Genomic DNA, 19,416 nt, shown 5'->3' on the forward strand with positions numbered 1-19,416 from the left:
CCTATGGACTATAGCCCACCAGGCTCCTCTGCCCATGGGATTCTCCAGGCAAGAATACTGGAGTGGGTTGCCATGCCCTCCTCCAGAGGATCTCCCCAACCCAGGGAACAGATACAAGCCACAATATATAAAAGAAATAATCAACAAGGGCCTACTGCACAGCACAGGAAACTCTATTCAGTATTCCATACTGACCTAAATGGAAATAGAATAGATAATATAACCGAATCGCTTTGCTGTATACCTGAAACTAACACAACATTGTAAATCAACTATGCTCCAGTATAAAATAAAAATTAAAAACCAAGAACAAAAATGTCTCCAGACCTTGCCAAATGGCCGCTGAGAGCGAAATCTCCCCAGCTGAGAGCTCTGCCATCTAATTTCCGTTGCATGAATACGTTGCCTTCACTTCTCTTCTCCTGTTGAAGGACATTTGTTTTTAGTTTTCGGCTGTAACTAGCAGTGCTGCCGTCTGTGTCCTCATGCTCACAAGCAAGAGCTTCTCTTGGGTCTGTACCCTCGTGGCTCTCAGAGCACAAGAGAAAGCCTGGCTAAATTTCATACTGGAGGTGCCCAGTATATTGGGCGGGTAGGAGGGAAAGAAACACTCTAGCAGGTTTGCCCACTATGACTTCTTTGAAATGTTTATCAAACTGACACTGAAAGTGTGCAGAGATACCAGTGAGACATGACTCATGCTAACTTGTCAGATATACCGGATTTACTCTGGGTGATAAGTTCCAGACCCCAGATGCATGGTCTTTGAGGCCAGCAGTGCTTCTCTGTGACCGTCATCACTGTGCTGGGAAGGGGGAAGCCCAGGCGAGCAGTCCCACCTGTGATGGGGTTTCCATCTGCCCGCCTGCAGCTGTACCCTCCTCCAGGACAAAGTCCCGCCCTTCTCTGGGACCCTCCCAGCCGTGTTCCGTGGGGGTCTGCAGCTGCACCATCTGCATGAGATAGCTCTGGGTCATGCTCCCAGAGACCCTCACTCCCACCCCCAGGTCCCACCTCAGCCTCTAGATTCCCTGCCCACCAGGCCTGGGCAGCTCCCCTTCCGGCCTTATCCTCTGCGGAGATCGGAGACCAGCCTTCTCCGCTGCTGAATATTTCATGTTCTGATGGTGGAAATGAAGTCGGTGAAGACCTTAATTGTTAATGTGGCTGCTGCCACTTCCAAGACCAGCCTTTCCCACTCTCTCCAGCCTGCCCCCTCCTGTTTGATGCAACAACAGCAGTAATAGTAATTCCTCCTGTGACCTGATCTGGGTGAGGCTGGGCTGTAGTGAAGTTGCCCCCCCCCCCGCCCCCCCCACCTCCAGCCCCCAGGCGAGCCTGCAGTTGGGAAGAAGCTGTGACATGAGGAACTTTACCAACCAAACCATCAGTTGGGTCCACCTCTTTGTCTACCGCCGTTTGAACTGTGGTGTTGAAGACTCTTGAGAGTCCCTGGCCCAGCAAGGAGATCAAACCAGTCAATCCTTAAGGAAATCATCCCTGACTATTCATTAGAAGGCCTGTGACTGAAGCTGAACTTCCAATACTTTGGCCACCTGATGCGAAGAGCTGATCATTATGAAAGACACTGATGCTGGGAAACATGGAGGGCAGAAGGAGAAGGGGGTGACAGAGGATAGGATGGTTGGATGGCATCACCAACTCAGTGGACATGAGTCTGAGCAAACTCCAGGAGACAGTGAAGGACAGGGAAGCCTGGCATGCTGCAGTCCATGGGGTCTCAAAGAGTCAGACACGACTGAGAGACGGAACAACAGGACATTCCCCAGTGTCCTCCCAGCAGAGAGCTGGGGACTAAGAGAGTGTTTATGGAATGAATGAATGATATAGGAGGGAGCTGGTTAAGTAGGAAAGCCCCAGAGTTAGAACCTGTGTCTCTAACCTGATACTCCACCTCGGGAGTCCTGCCCCTCCCTGAGGCTATGGACCTTAGGAGGAAATGGAATCATTCCCTCCTCCTGCTGGGATGGAGAGATACTTAAATGCACGAGAAAAGGCAGACTCAAACCCTGAGCCACACAGTGAGACAGGTGGGGTGCTGGTCTGCTAGGGAAAGACTTGGGAATCCCCCAGAGCCCAGCCAGAGACTCTTGAGACTCTAGAAGAAGGGCTGATTCTTCTTTCCAGCCCAGCCTCAGCTTCACCAAGACCCAATTCCAGGACACAACTTTGCAATGGAGAGTCACTTCTTAGCATCCCAAACTGTCAGGGTCCCCTGTAAATGAGTCAGGGTCCTAATGAAGCTGAGCAAGGCCCTGTGGGGCTCCCAGGCCTTTCTGTCCCCCATTTCTTATAGGCAAGACTCGAGCCGTCATGACTTTCTCTGAGTTCCAAAGCGTGGATTTGAACAGTTGCTAAGCAAGAGAGTTGCTAACCGTATCTCCTGTGTCTCCTGCACCGCAGGTGGTTCTTTTCCCGCTGAGCCATCGACAAGAATCAGACACGACTGAGTGACAGTACACAGAGCACACAAGGGAACAGCTGACTCTGAGCAAGGCCAGGGGGTCAGATCAGTGGTTGTCAGCTCTGGGCACTGACTGCTTAGGCTCCGCTCACCTGTGTGCGTGCTAAGTCGCTTCAGTCATACCCCATTCTGCAACCCCAAGGACTGTAGCCGCCCAGGCTCTTCTGTCCCTGGAATTCTCTAGGCAACAATACTGGAGTGGGTTGCCAGGCCCTCCTCCACGGGATCTTCCTGGCCCAGGGATCAAAACCGCGTCTCCTACGTCTCCTGCACTGGCAGGCAGATTCTTTACCACTAGCGCCAGCTGGGAAGCCTCTCATAAGCTGGTAAAATGCAGATGCCCAGGCCCCACCCCAGACCCATTCCATCTGGAAGAGGGGGGTCTATCAGGCAGGGCTGAGAAGGACTGGGTTAGATGAAGTCCTGGTTCATTGGCACCAGTCTACCCAAGAAGCCACCACCATTTCTGGGGGCACTCCTTTCTCCAAGTGTCTGGATTTAGAGATTTTTCTCTAGGTTCTCCAAATACCCCAGATAATCTTCAGATACACCGCCGAGGTTAAGGAAGGGGCTGAGGGATTCTGGCATTCACTCTAGAGTTCACTTAATGCCCGCCCCCCCTTTTTTTTTGCCCCATATCTAATGGGACAAAATGAAGGGAAGGAAAATATTGGTGATATAACACACAAAAATTATCTGGGACTGATGGATACCAAGTACCAGCACAGAAGTGGAGAAATCGTCATCGTGGGCACATCCTTGTAAAATCTGAAAAGATTAGGGTGGAGGAGATCCTAAAAGTCTCCAGAAAGAAAGAGAGAGTGGGAGAGAAAGAGAGAGATCACACACAAAGGATCAGGAATCAGAAACCCTGACGTTCTCAACAGTAACTCCAAAAGCTAGAGGATCTTGGAGCAACACGTTCAAGATTCTGAAGGAAAACGATTCCGGTGTCTGGCCTGCTAAGTATGAGGGTAAAGTTTGACATGCTCAGATTTCTAAATGTATTGATTTGTCTTGGCTGCACTGGGTCTCCGTTGCTGTGCACGGGCTTTCTCTAGGTGCAGTGAGCGGGACCACTCTCTGCTCCAGCGTCCCGGCTTCTCGGTGGTGGCTGGTCTTGTCATGGCGCACAGGCTCCAGGAGCTCGGGCTTCAGTACCAGCAGCAGACAGGCTCAGTAGTTGCGGCGCACAGGCTTAGTTGCTCTGAGGCATGTGGAATCTGAGGCATGTGGAATCTTCCCACACCAGGGCTCAAACCTGTGTCCCCTGCATTGGCAGGCGGGTTCTTATCCACTGCACCTCCAAGGAAGTCCGAAAAGTCCCTAGATTTTTTTTAAAAAGTACCTCCCACACATTCTTTCTCTAAAAATTGGAAACTAAACAAAGACACAAGAAGATCCAAAATTCAGGAAGTGGGGAATTCCAACGTGGTGATATGTATTGCGAAGGAGGAAGAAGCCTGGCGCGCTGCAGTTCCCAGGGTCGCAAAGAGTCGGGCACGACTTAGCACCTGAACAAAGGCGATGGCATAGGGAAGTCGGACAGCGAGGGCTTCAGGACTAGAAGCAATCAGTGCACATTGGAACGGGCTGGGAAGGGGCTCCAGGAGGAGCTGGCCAAGAAAGAGAACACAACTCATGGATTGCCTGGGGCCTCGGCTACCTAGAGAGGAGCATTAGAGCCTGTCAGAAAGCCTGGTGGTGAGTGAGTGACACCACGAAGAAAACCAAGCAAGTCAAGACAAGGAGGCAACTACCAGTCCCCAGGGAAACCCAGAAGTCCTGCAAGAAAGGAAATACAGTCATGGGGTGTACTGTGGCTCTGCTGACCATAGCGTTTAAAGAGTATCACATGTAAGCAGTGATTTAACCGAAGAAAATTGCGGCACCGTTTCACTAGGAGGATGGGGGAAGAAGGGGTGGCGCGTGGGGGGGTGGTTTATCAGTGGAGTAAACCTTCCTGGTCCCTAAGAGAAAGGCAGTGATAATACGTAAACTGAAAAGTCAAAGAAGAGCCCTGTAAGTGTGTTGTTTTCAACTGCGGACAAAAGAAGAATCGAAAGCAGTTGCCTCTGGGATGGAGGATCAGGATCGGGGTGGAGCCATGAGGCAGGGGTTTTTTGTTTTTCTTAGGCTTTATTTGATTTTTGAAACTCTGTGCACGTGTATTTAAATTAATACATTTTTAACAAGCTGGCATTGGACTTCTGGAGGGCTACAAGATCACAAGAGTCATCAGTCGCCTTAAAAGTCTAAGGGAAAAGGATTTCCTGCCTGGATTCTGTGCCCATAGAGAGCATCAGCCAAATATGAGACTGGAATATAAACATTGTCAGAAATGCAAGGTCACCAAAAAGAGGAAAAATGGACTGCCGTGCACCTCTCAGGAAGCTTTTGAAGCACAGGCTCCCCTAGGAGCTGAGAGGGGACAGGACGGCTCCCGAGGGCGTCCAGTCCTTCCGGGGGGTGGGGAGGGGGGGGGAAGGGGTGGAGAAGGGGGAGGGGCCGGCCCAGGGCCCTGAGCAGAGGGGAGAGGGCTCAGCCTGGAAGAGCCAGGTGGGAGGGGCGAGATAAGACATCCAAATACCTGACCATTTGACCATCTCGCCACTAGGTGAGAGCGGAGCAGATGGAAAAAGAGACATCTTACAAGTTTGTGGGTTGTTTTTTAAACGCATTAACTCCAGGGCACAGATAAACAAACTCCACCAAAAAAGAAACCATTCCTTGACTTTCGTAGGCAACGTTTATAGAATCATAATGAAACCCTGGACCACTGGTCACCTAAGCACTGAGTTGAGCCCTCAAGGAGAAGCTGACGGAGATGTGAGTGGGAGGATTTAAGAGAGTTGAAGTCTTATCCATCGTGGCCGGAAGGAATTCTAGAAAAGTCTAGAACCGAGAAATCGAGAAAGAGCCACGGACAGAAACATCTTACTGAGAAATGTGGAGAACAAACCGGAAGGATAGAAACAGATTGTTCCGGTGGGTGGGGGAGGGGAGGAAAGGCGAGGGAAATAAATCCTTCTGAACCTTTTACTGTTACTGGGTTTGTTTTTAACCAAACTGCATGCATTGTTTGGTTTACAGTATAAATAATAAATATAACTGTATATATAATTAATATAATTTATACAAACAATATATTTATATTATAATTTGTATAAAATATAATGTAATTTATATAAAATATATAGAATTTACTATATATAACTAATAAATATATAACTAATCTAAATAATAAAAACTACCTCTGGGTCTGTGAAACAGAGAAGGACCAGAGATGCTCCCTGAGACATACCCCTGGACCTGATGCTCAGCAGTGCAGGCCCCAGAGCCTCCACAGCTGCAGGCCCACCCAGCCCAATCCGCCCTCACATTCTTCAAGGCCATTTCCAGTTTATGAAGCATTCTCTGGGGAGCATGCTCCTCCCATCCTCCCTGCAAAGCCTGCAAGGTGAACAGGAATTATCATGTCCATTCATGGCCACAGAAGCTGAGATTCAGTGTGCATTTAGGGGGTTGAAATGGGTCCCCGCCATGGCCAGTCGGTGGAGGACACAGTCAAGAGCCAGGGAGAGGCATGGACCTCACCAGTGGTCCCGTGGTTAAGAACCCACCTGCCAGTGCGGGGGACACGGGTTTGATCCCTGGTCCAGGACGATCTCACATGCCCCAGGGCAGCTAAGCCCAGGCACCTCCAGGCTCCCCTGTCCTTCTCGATCTCCCAGACTTTGCTCAAACTCATGTCCATTAAGTCAGTGATGCCATCCAACCATCTCATCCTCTGTCACCTCCTTCTCCTCCTGCCCCCAATCTCTCCCAGCATCAGGGTCTTTTCCAGTGAATTGGCTCTTCGCATCAAGTGGCCAAAGTATTGGAGCTTCAGCATCAGTCCTTCTAATGAATATTCAGGGTTGATTTCCTTTAGGAGTGGCTGGTTTGATCTCTTGCTTTCCAAGGGACTCTCAAGAGTCTTCTCTAGTACCATAGTTTGAAAGCAGAAATTCTTTGGTGCTCCTCAGTCGTCTTTATGGTCCAGCTCTCACATCCGTACATAACTTGGAAAAACCATAGCTCTGACTATATGAACCTCTGTCTGCAAAGTGATGTCTCTGCTTTTTAATAAAATGCACAGGTGTAACTTCCCCCAGTGGTGATGGGACAGGGCTGGGGAGAGGAAGGGGGAGACGCAGCCTGTGAACGTGGTAACAGCGGCTCCCAGAGCCCCGCGTCCTGTGGAGTCATCCTGTCCAGAATCTCACCAACCTTCCCAGCATCCCAGGGACAGGCCTGGGGCTAGGCCCACTTCACAGATGCAAAAACCAAGATTTAACAAGGTTGAAATCAAAGCATGGCTGAAGTTGCAATCTTAGCGGTGAGCAGGGTTTCTCAGCCAGCCTGATGATAGGAATCACGCAGACCCTTGTCAGTCAGAACGTTTCCCTGGAGATTCTGATCCACCGCCTCTGGGTGCAGCCTGGAGTAGGTCTGTTTGATCAGTGCGGGGGTGGGGATGGGGGCTTCAGGAACCACAGGGTGATCCATCCGCGGGGTGATTCATCCGCCTGCCAGGCACCCCTCCCCCACCCCGCCCCGCCCCGCCATTCACCTAATTTCACCACCGTGTGCTATTTAGGCAGCCGGGGTGCTTGGCTGCCCCTCCACCGCAGGACACGAGGGTGATTTCCGGGGCTGAACTATTATAAATACTTCCCGCGGGGCCGTGTTTGTGCACAGCTTGGTTTTCCTGTCCGATTGTTTCCTCGGGACGAGTTCCCAGAAGTGGGATTCCTGAGCGGAAGGATGGATGTTCTCCCGCCCCTGGTCCCCATCCCTAATCCAGGCTAGCCCCAGGAGGAGGATCCGGCCTTTCTCTGGCTTCAGGGAGGGGCGGCCGGCAAGTCGCCCTCGGCACTTCCGGAGGAAAATGACAGGTCAGGTCCTTCCTGTAAGAGCTAATGACCAGCTTGGCGCGTTCGTGGCTGGCAGAGCCGTGAGGGCCCGGGTGACTCAGTACCATCTTTCCAGGGCCGGCCGGGATGGCTCCACCAGCAGGTGATGGATTTTCTCTGTGGAGGTCACAGGAAGCAGAAAGCCATCCACATCTGTCAGCAGCTTTTGGGGAAGGCCCAGAGAGAAGGCCTGAGACCCAGTGAGCTGGTGGTTCCTCGTCTTTACAGGCAACAAGTGGCCTCTGGCCTCTCTAACCCCCCTGAGGTGGGGGCCGCCCCTCCAGGGCCCATCTATGGGACACTCAGGCCCTTCTCCCACTGAAAGTGAAAGTGTTAGTCGCCCAGTTGTGTCTGGCTCTTTGCGACCCCATGGACTGTAGCCCGCCAGGTTCCTGTGTCCGTGGGATTCTCCAGGCAAGAATACTGGAGTGGGTTGCCAATTCCTTCTCCAGCAGATCTTCCCAACCCAGGAATCGAACCTGGATCTCTCATTGCAGGCAGACTCTATGCTTCTGATAGGAGCGGGGGGAGTTGACCCCATGAGGCCAGTCTCTTAGTGCCCAGACAGTCTCACAGAGCACTAGTGGGTTCCCCCTCCCTATTAAGAATCCTCTGAAGGCAGGCCGGTGTCTGCCCTGTTTCAGACTCCAGAAGTGAGCTCTCTGTCCCTGGAGGTGGACAATCCAGAGCAGCATGACCATCTCTCAGAGGCCTGCAAGTTGTACTGGCTGGGTAGAAGGGTCTTCCTGGGCTGTGTGCCCACCCTGTGCCACTGTTTGCCCAATATTAACTTGGCTCTGGACATTATACCCACTTTACAGCTGTATAAACTGAGGCAGAGCGGCTCAACTGGCTTGCCCGGCAACCTGAAGACTCATTCACGACTCATCGTGCTTACTGAGCACCTGCTGTGTGCCAGGCTGCTTGGCCTCCCGAGTCTCCCCTTGACCAGTTTTCCCAGCCATTGTCCCCATTTCATCACAGGCACAAGGAACGGCCAGGCGTCCACTCCCGCAGGAAGGGCGTTACCCCTGTTGCCTTGCCCCAAAGCTGACGCTCAGCTAGCCGTGGTTCTCCTTGGTCTTGGGGCAGCATGAGAGCTGTTCCTGGGTAGGACTGGGGGCTTATGTGGGTTCAGCCAACTCCAGCTGTTGTTGTGGGGGAGGGAGCCTTACAAGCACGGCCACCGGCTGCCTCCTCTGAAGGATTCTCCCAGGCTCAAGACACATAATATGGAGGGGGACCCACTAGTGCCAGGCTCTGAGAGACAGTCTGGGCACTAAGAGGCTGGCCTCACAGGGTCGACTCCCCCTGCTAGTATTAGAGGCATAGAATCTGACTGCAATGAGAGTTCCAGGTTCAATTCCTGAGTTGGGAAGATCCCCTGGAGAAGATCCTCCTGGACGATACAGGGGTATTCACCCGGGGGGCCCATTGGCCACAAAAAGTTGATACAGAACCTTCTGTGGGCGACCCCAGGGAAACAGATCTTCCATCTTGCCTCAAGAGATGCTCATTTAAAAGACAATTTGGGGGAACAGTCTGTGCATTCGACCTTCGACCTTGGGCACATGAAGGCAGGTTATTCCGGCTCTCCCTGTTCAATTCCATTCTGTTGGTCTCAGTCCACCGTTTCACCTGCTGAGGTTCCTGGAAATGCTGTGTTCTCACGGAGGTGTTGCCACTGGCACACCTGATAAGCAAGCCTCCAGAAGGCAGAGCCCTACAGCCCAGCTTTAGAGACCCTTTCTCATCAGACCACACTGATTTACAGGTGCGCTTTGCCCCCAGTCACTGTGTCCGGGGAGTTACGGCTGCCCTCCTCTCCAGCCTGTGTTCTCCATTCCACCGAAAAGACAGCGTGAAGAGCTTGCCTCCTAGACCCGCCCTTACCTGTCACACCTCCACGCCTTGGGCCACAGTGTTCCCTGTGCCTCGGATTCCCTGTCCCTCTTCCTCACCTGGCTGACTCCCACACTGCCTGGACACAGGTTGGTAAAGTCCTTCTCCACGCCAGCTCCCAACCCATCAGGCTCCCACAAGGCCCTTGGGTTCCCCGTTCATGCCCCCCGCTACCCCATGCCCAGCGCTGTGGCCCTGTCTCCTGGCCCCTCACTTACACCCTGGGATCTCAGGGTTCTCGGAGCCCAGGCAGGACCAGACCCCTGCAGAGGCAGTTCTGTGCTGCTGAAAGGGCCCGGGCTCAGGGCCAGCTGGGTTTAGACCAATGGTTGAACCTCTCTGAGCCTCACTTTCCTTGCTTCTCCAATAAGGATGCTCTCCAGGTCAAGGGTTAGTGAGGATCACAGACCCCCATGTGCAAAATGCTGGGCTGGGGCGGGCTCTCTGTGCTCACCGGGCAAATGAATGAGCCAGGAGCCACGATCCCTGTCCTCAAGTTCAGTAGAGAAGGGGACAGAGTCTTGCGACCGTGATTGACGAGAAGCGAGGAAATCTTTATGGCAGAGGAGATTCATACACTGCAGGGGGACTCCTGAGTTCTGTAGGCAGCAGAGCTGGGGGAAAACATTCTAGCCTTCCTGGGTGTGCTGTTTCCTACAGGGTTGTCAGCACTGGCTTTTATCATTTTAATGATGAGCATGTGTGTGTGTGTCTGTGGGATGAATGGTGTTGGAACAGCCTTATTCTGCATGTCTTTGAATGCCTCTTTCCCTTTAAGGCTGGCTCTGAGAACCACACATCTCAAAAGTATGTATGAGTCCAGGGAAGTCCTTCTCTATTAGCTCAAGTTGTGAAACGAGCTCAGCGCTGGAGCGCTTGGGTGGTTTTTCGAAGTGGTGCGTTTTCAGATGATGAAAACCCCACTTGGCAGGGAAGAAGGGCAGGACCCTGGCACGCCCCAGGCGGCATCAGCCTACCCGGGGCTGCCACTCACTGTGATCTGAGAAACACAGATCTGAGAAACACAGATCCCTAGCTGCCTCCTGGCCTGACACGACCCGCCGCCGCCTCAGATTCCACCATCCCTCACGTTTCTTCTTAAGGCAAGCGTTTCTCCTAGAATGTAAATATTTTGTCTGAGAGAGAATACTTGGCTTTTTCAACAAGAGAGTGGAAGATGGAAAGTTACTTTTATCGAGCACCTACTATGTGCTTTATTATCAAGGGAAAGGAAGCTGGAAACTTAACTGGTGTTGAGCACTCAACACGTGAGCAAGGCGGGGGAGTTGCCCAGGACTGCTGGTGAGGGGATGGGCTCTCAGAAGGGCCAGGGGGCTGCCAAGGGCCCGGTGGAGCCAGGGATTGGAGCCCAGAGCTGACTCTCCACCTTGCTCTGCTCACAACACCCAGCTGCTCCTCCTTCTTGGCAGATGGCTCCCTGGAACATGAGCTGAGACGGTTCTAGAGTCCCAAGGCTCCCTGACCCGGGTTCCAGTGCAGCCTTGCCTCCACCCGCTGTGTGGCCAGACCATCACTTCATCTCATCTGTGGATGGGACAGCAATAATGCCTGCCCCGCAGGGCTATGGTGGAGACAGGAGACATGCGAAGGTGGAGACAAGGTCTGAACAAGGGCTCAATCTGGGGCAAGTCTGGTTTTCTTATCAACTCACACAAGATAAAGCATGTACAGCCCCGGCTCCCCCCGGGGACACACTGCCCCTTCTCTGACTCTGGTGGACACAGAAGTGGGAACTGCCTGCTCCTCCGCCCATGTCCCCATCCTGGAATCTGAGGAGACAGGGCAGGTGGCAACTGGAGCAGCCAGCCTATAAGTGCAAGTTGTTCACAGGACTGGTGGCCTACGTCAGCCACCCGACTCCCTTCCTACCCCTTTCACACAACCATGAACTGGGCCCCCTTTTCTTATCCCTAGGAGCCTAGTTCACTATGCAGAGGGGGCCAGATTCAGAATCCCACACTGGCCTTGGGCCCCCCCACCACCACCATGAAGCAAGCCCCTAGCCTCCCTGTGCCTCAGTCTTCCTATCTCTAAAATGTGTGTGTGTGCTAAGTCGCTTCAGTCACGTCCAGCTCTTTGTGACTCTAAGGATTGTAGCCTTCCAGGCTCCTCTGTCCATGGGAATTCTCCAGGCAAGAATACTGGAGTGGGTTGCCATGCCCTCCTTCAGGGGATCTTCCTAACCCTGGGGTCAAACCTGCATTGCCAGCATTGCAGGCAGATTCTTTACAGCTGAGCCACCAAGGAAGCCCCTAAAACGGGCAGCCCATCTCATCCACGTCTCCGTAGCAGAGGGGAGTCTGGAGAAATGCCCAGTCCCTGACTTAGTGAGAACTGCCTTAAGGTTGGAGTGCTAGAACTGCCAGCCGAGGGGTCTGCCCCCAGCAGGCAGCTGCTGCAGCCCAGGGAACCTGGAACTGATGGTGCCCTGGGAGCCCGGTGGGCTCAGGCTCCCCCACGTGGCAGCGTCCCAGGGCCTCCTTCCCTGTGGCCACAGCTCGGTCCCCACCAGCCTGGCCAGGACTCCACTCTGAGCAGCTCTACCCTGGGGGGCAGCCCGCGGGAACTGACCCCCCTCAACAACCTCATCCCTTTTTGCAGAGGAGAAAACTGAGGTCAGGGAGGGCGTGTCACTGGCCAAAGGTCTTGAGGCAAAGGTGTGCCAGTCTTCCTGACACAGAGTCTGGTCTCTTGGCCATGACGCCAAAACTGCTTCCACAGTTATTATCGTCATTATAATAGAATATTCATAATAGCTGTAATTACTGCTATGGAGGGCAGTGCCCTCGGCAGACAGGTCTGGGTGGCGTGTCACTGGGGCCAGGTGCCTGGCTGGTGTCCAGAACTCGGCAAGGTCCTGTCCCAGTCGCCCCAGGACCACACTGAAGATGTGAGGCTCCACCGTGCGGCCCAAGTCTGCAGGCCGGGTCAACAGCGTGGGGCCTCGCGCACCCTCCGGCAGATCCTGGACTCCGGCAGCCACTCGATGCCCATCTGCTCCTGGAAGCACTTGGTGATGGAGCCAGCAGAGCTTCACGGCTGGGAACACTGAAAATTCCACCAGAGGCGCTCACTGTTTTGATAAAGCACGGTCTCCCCACACCTGCCCAGGCAAGCTAAGTAGCCCTGCTCCAAAAGGCAGTGCGTCCTGCTGGATAGTGCACGGTTGCTGCTGTTCAGACACTCAGTCGTGTCCGACTCTTTGCGACCCCACGGACTGCAGCACACCAGGCTTCCCTGTCCTTCACTATCTCCTGGAGCTTGCTCAAACTCATGTCCATCAAGTCAGTGATGCCATCCAATCATCTCATCCTCTGTCGTCCCTTTCTCCTCCTGCCTTCAATCTTTCCCAGCACTGGGGTCTTTTCTGATGAGTCGGCTCTTCGCATCAGGTGGCCAAAGTATGAGAGCTTCAGCCCCAGTATCAGTCCCTCCAATGAATATTCAGGGTTGATTTCCTTTAGGATTGACTGGTGTGATCTCCTTGCAGTCCAAGGGACTCTCAAGAGTCTTCTTTAGCACCAATATTCAAAAGCATCAAAAGCGCTCAGCTTCCTTTATGGTCCTCATGTTTGTGCCTGACTCCTGGGAAAATCATAGCTTTGACTATACGAACAAGTGACTTCACCTGCTGCTCTTTTTCCCCATCTGCGCAGCAAGGCAAAGCTCAAGGTCATTGTGAGGACTGCAAGCTGGAACCATGCCCAGCCCATGCCCATGCTCCATAACGTTGCACCATTATCCCTGCAGGTGGGGACAGTGGAGAAGGGGCTACCCTGATGCTGGAGAAGAGACAGACTTGATGGTGATGAGTCCTCGTGGCGTGGCGGCGGCTCCTACGTATGGCTGGGACAGCCCTGTGGCCCTAGCACGCATCGGCTCTGGGCTGGGGAAGCCAGAGGGCTTGCTGCTCCAGGGGTCCAGGACCATGTGCTTGAGCTCCTCAGGCCCCCTTGGTTCCCTTGGAGCTGAGAGACCCTGGAGAAGCCTGCCTAACAGGTTCCTGCTCCCCGCTTCCAGCCAGGATTCCAGCTCCATCTTCTTGTGCTCTGTCCTGCCCCTGGGACCAAGGGGAAAGAGGTAGAAATCTGAAGACCTAATTCCAGCCTCTGGGACACAGCCCACCCAGCTGCCCAGGTCTGAGCACAGAGACCGAGTCTGCAGCCTCAGGACGGGGAGTCCAGCACCAGTGTCAGCCCACAGCCGGCCCTGCAGGCTCCCCGTGAGATGGGTGCTTGGCCTGGAGCCTGTCCACAGGGCTGGCTTGCTGGCACATCACTGAGAAAGTCTAGGGCACCCAGAGGGAGACACCAGCACGAGCAAAGGGGAGGGCAGCGTGGATTTTCAGGTGCCTGCAGAAAACGGGCTTCCCTGGTGGTCAGACGGTAAAGAGTCTGCCCGCGATGCTGAAGCCCAGGCTTCCATCCCTGGGTCGGGGAGATCCCCTGGAGAAAGGAATGGCTACCCACTCCAGATTGTTGTCTGGAAAATTCCATGGACAGGGGAGCCTGGCTGGCTACAGTCCACGGGGTCGCAAAGAGTTGGACAGGACTGAGTGACTGAGACTTTCACCCTTTCACGTCAGTCAACAGGCAGCATGAAGGCGAGGAGGTCCCACAGGGGCCAGGAATCTCGGGGAGCGTTGCGAAGGCAGAGGGGCATCCCAGGGGCCAGGAGAAGCCAAGGGCCGGGGGGCTAAGGGGATCCGATGGAGGCCGGGCAGGCGGGCCGTGGCTGTGCGTGGGGCAGCATCTTGCTCTCTGTCTTCTCTGAATGAAAACAACACCCAAAAAATGGCTTAAAATCTGTTGTCCTTTTCTTTTCGGGAGAGGTGACTGGGGTCACAGGTGGCCGCTGAGTCTTGCCCTTGCATTCCTGGACAAGGCCGGTGGCAGGATGAGGAAGAGGCAGTGCTCCTGGAAGCTCAGGATGCTGAGTCCCAGCGCAGGTTTGCCTGCTTGCCTCTGCGGAGTCTCCGCTGGCCTGTGGGTCCCCTCGGGGCATGATGTGGCCACCAGCAGGACTGGGCAGCTCCATGGGGCCCCCTGGTGGTCTAAGGAGTTGCTGCAGCCACACAGACTGGGGTAAGCTCACTGGGACTCCCCCGATACAGGACCTTTCTGGGGAAATGTCATCTCCCAACAGTCCTGTGAAGTGGACCCCCATCCTACACATGTGGACATCTTGAGGGGACTGTCCCAAGTCATTAGGCTGCCACAAAAAATCCATTGTTAGAGAAACAGGCAAGAGACAGAACAGAAATAAAAATAACGTAAACATGTGCTTACTTGAAAAATGAAGAGCAAGTGTGCTCTGGAGGGTGGCCCAGAACCTGGTATCACCCTGCGCTTCCAGGAGGGGAGCTGCGGCCTGGGCGCAGGTGGGAGAGGATCCTTTCTCACTGGTTTAATTTTGTGCTTTCTGGTTTTTGAACCCTGTAGAAATATTGCCTGTACTTAAAAATACATGAAAGCTCTAAGTATTCAGAGACTCAGGGACAGAAAGGAACATGGAAGTAACCAGATTTTCCCCAGGTCACAAAAGCACTGATAGGAAGCTGCTTGACAATTACTTGTATGCCTACAGCAATGGGGAGCTTACTCCTTAATGAGTCAACTCCCAATCTGGAAAGACTCTCTATGGGCTGAACCATATGTCTCTGGTTTAAACTCCCTCTCCTGGGATGACCTTTGGGTATCGGTAGGATTCCAGTACTGGCTGAGCGTCCCCTGGAGCCTTGGGTCCTGGTTTCAGCCCCTAACAGGCTCAGAGGCCAGTTTCTGCAAGCCCAGCAATAGACGGGATTCTGAGGCCATTGGGTATAAGATTTCAGCCAATATAGGACTTTATCACCATACAGGGCGGGCAGCTGTTTGTAACAACAACATCCATTCATGGCACCCTCTTGTTCCACTTCCTCCCATCCAGTGTTTACAGATATGCCCTTGTATTGCAGTGTCTGATGGGTGTATCTGATTGGTCTTGCAGTATCAATGTCCTGAGCCTCAGTTTCCTCATCTGTAAAATGGGGTTAATAATAATGTTCATCCTAGAAGGTTGCTGTGAGGTGCCTGCCAATCTGCTGGTCTCTTTTCCAAACATCTGTGTTTGATTTTAAACTTAAAAAAAAAAAAAACACAGAAGAAACTGGGCATGACGCAGCTTTGTGATGCCTCTTTGACCTCACACCAGCACGACTGCACACATGAGCTGTCTGGCACCAGGTCCCCATCGTCAGGTCCCAGGGGCCTCGTGAATCAGGGTGCTGCCCCCACCCCTACCCCGTGCCTGCAGGATCCTCAGGTCTCCTCAAGTACCCTGAGTCTCTGGGGGTCAGGTGTGAACTCAGGGGCATGCTTGCTGGTGCCTTCCAGCCCCTGAGACCTTCTCCCGCCGCCTTCCTGCACCAGCCAGTGTCACCACTGATGTCCTGGTCACAAGCAGATGGAGACCCTCAGGCACAGGGTGCTGAAGGAGTCACAGTGTGGTCAGGAAATGGGGGGACTGGGGTTTGAACCCCGGGCTCAGCGTCAGGACACTTCACTGAGGCCCTGAAGGTGGCTTCCTGAGCCCCCGGGACCTGACATTTTGAAAAGAGACCGGCAGATTGGCAGGCCAGCAGGTCTCCAGGGACAGGCTGAGCTGCCTTTTGGTGACTGGCAAGGCGGACAGAAGGTAGTCTTAAGTACACGATGCAGCCTGGACAGGAGTTCAGTGAGCAAGCTCCTATGTCCACACGGTTGAATCTCCAACACTGGTTGAGGGGACAGAAGCCAGTCACAGGAGTGACAGTACACAGCACAGTTCAGTTGTTCAAAGTTGGAGAAGGCGTTATATGATGGTCTGAGTTCTCTGTGGTACCTGCATGCTCCGCCTTCAGGAAAGACTTCCCCCAGGAGCAGAGGAAAAGGCCGTGAGGTCACCGTGAGGTGCAGAAGGTGGGAGCCAGCCAGGTCTGTATCAAGCACATGCTATGTGCCAGGCCTCACCTGCCAGCCCATTTAACAGATGAGTAAACTGAGGTACAGAAGGGTTAAGCGGCCTGTCCAAGGTCACAGTAAGTGGTAGAGCCCACGCTCTAGATTACTAACCCTCCTGGCCTCTCACACTGTCCCTCACACTTCCTCTTGTTTTGAAATAACACTTGCGACATCTGAAGCAAATGTGGTCAAATATTAATGTGGGTAAAGTCTGGTGGTGTGTCCTTGGGCGTTCTTTCTCCCGCGCTGTATGATTTCTCGTAGGTGTGAGGTGTTTACAAAAGCCTCTGCTGGCCCCAGGCCCTTTGCCCAGCTGTGATCCACATCACGCAGGTAGTCCAGCTGCCAGGGTGACTGAGCAGGGACCAGCCCAGCCCCCAGCTCCCACATTCTGTGCTGGGATGCCTAGCGCAATCTCCTGCTGTGGCTGAGTGGCCTGGGTCCTGGGGAGAAAGGATTAGCTGATACGGGCTGCCCCCTGGAGATGGGGAGGGCAAGCGGCCCCCTGCACAGACAGGCCGGTAGGGGGCCTTTTCTGTCACTCTGGAGAAGGAACTAATGGCTGTGTAATTAGCAGGCGTCTGCTCCGCAGGAGCTGATGCATGGCTGGCGGCCCACACTGACCCAGTCTGGCTAGAGTAGGCTTTGGGTGTTCCTCTGGTCTGTGTGTCCCGGTTCTGGCAGCAGACAGTGCCCTCGGGGCTCCTGGAAATGTGGGCAATACTCCTGCAACCTCAGACAATCCTCAGACCCACTGGGCTGGGATCCAGAGTGGCCAGCTGTGGCCTGGCCTCACCTCCTCCACACCCCCAACTCAAGAGGTAGGGAAATCGGGGCTGAGGGTGGGGAAGGTCACACACAGGGTCACCAAGGCTGTCGACGGCAGAATTGCGTGTCCGTCTCATTCCAGGCGGGACCCAGATGGGCCAGAAGGCAGCCTTTGGGCCCGGAAGCAACTGCTGAAAGTACCCATGAAGCCAATGTTTGGGGAAGAAAGTCTGGAGGTTTCCTTAACCACAGGCCTGGCTTCCGCCGCTGTTTCCCTCACACAGAGCTCGAGGGCACATCGGCTCAAAGGACCAGCTTTGTTCCTGCCGCCCAGGCAGTGTCCCCAATCCCTCAAATATCCCTGGCCCCAGACGGCATTTGGTGAAAATGCTCAGGTCATCTAGTCCCTGGCCACCGGCTCAGCCCTCAGGGGCTGTGACATTCACTTGTGTTTCTTAGCCTGCCCCCTTAGGTAAGACAGGCAGGTTAGAGGTTAGGTTGGAGAGGGCTGGAGTTGGGGAAATGCCTTGCGAGGGGTGTTGAGAGGTGATGTGGATGGGGCTCTGGTAAAGTCTCTCTCTCTTTTTGATATGCCTATGCTGATTAGTATTCTTTTTTTTTTTTAAGTTATTTATTTACCTGGGTGCGTCAGGCCTTAGTCGCGGCCCCTGGGACCTTCGTTGCGTCCTGCGGATTCCTTCACTGTGGCACGCAGCCTTTCTAGCTGTGTTGCGCAGACTCCAAGGCACATGGATCTTGGTTTCCTGACCAGGGATCGAACCCACCGCCCCTACATTGTAAGGTGGATTCTTAACCACTGCACCACCAGGGACGTGCCTCTGGTACAGTTCTTAATCCTGGAGAGTGGGTTTTGTTATGGAGACAGTTGTGGGAGTATTTTGCGGTGGGTAGGGAGAGGACCACAGGCTTTTCCTTCCCCCTGCAAGAGCTGTGGGGGTCTTTGGCGAGGTTCCCTGGCGATAAAGTCCCTCTTCCTTTAGACTGTGACCGCTGGGCCCCACAGGAGTTCCTCAGCCTCATGCTATTTGGCACTAAGCCTCCTGCAATTCATCAACATGACCTCTGAGGCCATCTGACAGGTTCTGGATCCAGTACCTTCTGTCCCAAGTGAGCCGATCATCCCTGGGACTCTGGACTCGCTTGTCTCTTCAAATTTAGGGGTGGCGGTTGACCCTCAAACCTCAGTTCTCAGATGGGTCCAGCAAAATCACCGATCCAATTTTCAGTCTGTTCATCCTTTTCCTTTCTTTCTTTTTTTAAAAAGATTTGTTTATTTGTGGCTATTCTGGGTCATCGTTGCTGCCTACGGGCTTTCTCCAGGTGCATCGAGCGGGGGCTACTCTTTGTTGCCATTCTGTGCGCAGCCTTCTCATTGCAGTGGCTTCTCTTGTTACCCAGCACCGTCTTTAGAGCGCAGGCTCAGGAGTCGTGGTGCCCAGGTTCGGGGGCTCCGTGGCATGTGGGATCTTCCCGGGCCAGGGATCGAACCCTTGTGCCCTGCATTGCCAGTTGGATTCTTAACCACAAGACCAGCGGAGAAGCCCCGCCCTTTGTCTTACTGGTGAGATAGGAGTAAGAACTTCCAAGCTGTGGTGTGCCAGAGAGGAGCCGGAGACCCTGGCTCCGCAATGCCAGCTTGCTGTGTGCTGCAGCCCGTGTTTCCTCCTCTGCACAAAGACTCTGCATCCACACTGCCGAGACCTGTAGAGAGTGTCGGGGACCCTAGCAAGCGTGTGCCCATGATAGGGGCACCAGTCGGAGGAGTCCCAGCCCCCAGGCCCCCCTCCCCGGGACCCCAGACAGCAGCTCTTCTCTGAGGTCAGACAGCCCAGCATGCCAGGAAACAGCCAGGTGGGGACGGGGGCCTTGAGCCAAGTGCCCTGTGGCTGCTTAATGAACATTTGTCAAATGAACTAACAAACACAGCTCTAAAAGTTATTTCACCCAGGTGGGGATGGGGGCTGAGCAGGACGCCGTGGCCTCAGACTCTGCCTGAGTGGCTGGGGGTGTCCAGGTGTGTATGTTGGGGGGCAGGTGTATGCCTGGCCATCTCCAGAAACTCCTGTGGCAATGACATTGGGCCCTGGTGAGGCTGTCCCCAAAGCTCAAGGCTATGGCCCAGGCTCTGTGTTCCCCCATCCCCGCCCTCCTAGCCTTTCACACACTCCAGGAGCCAGTGTTGATGTGCTCCTATTACGATCTGAATGTGAGTCCCTGCAGGACTCCCCTGGGGACTCAGCGGTAAAGAATCTGCCTGCCAATGCAGGAGACGTGGTTTCAA

This window comes from Ovis canadensis, chromosome 18, assembly GCF_042477335.2.
Source record: "Ovis canadensis isolate MfBH-ARS-UI-01 breed Bighorn chromosome 18, ARS-UI_OviCan_v2, whole genome shotgun sequence".
In the NCBI taxonomy this organism is placed as follows: Eukaryota; Metazoa; Chordata; class Mammalia; order Artiodactyla; family Bovidae; genus Ovis; species Ovis canadensis.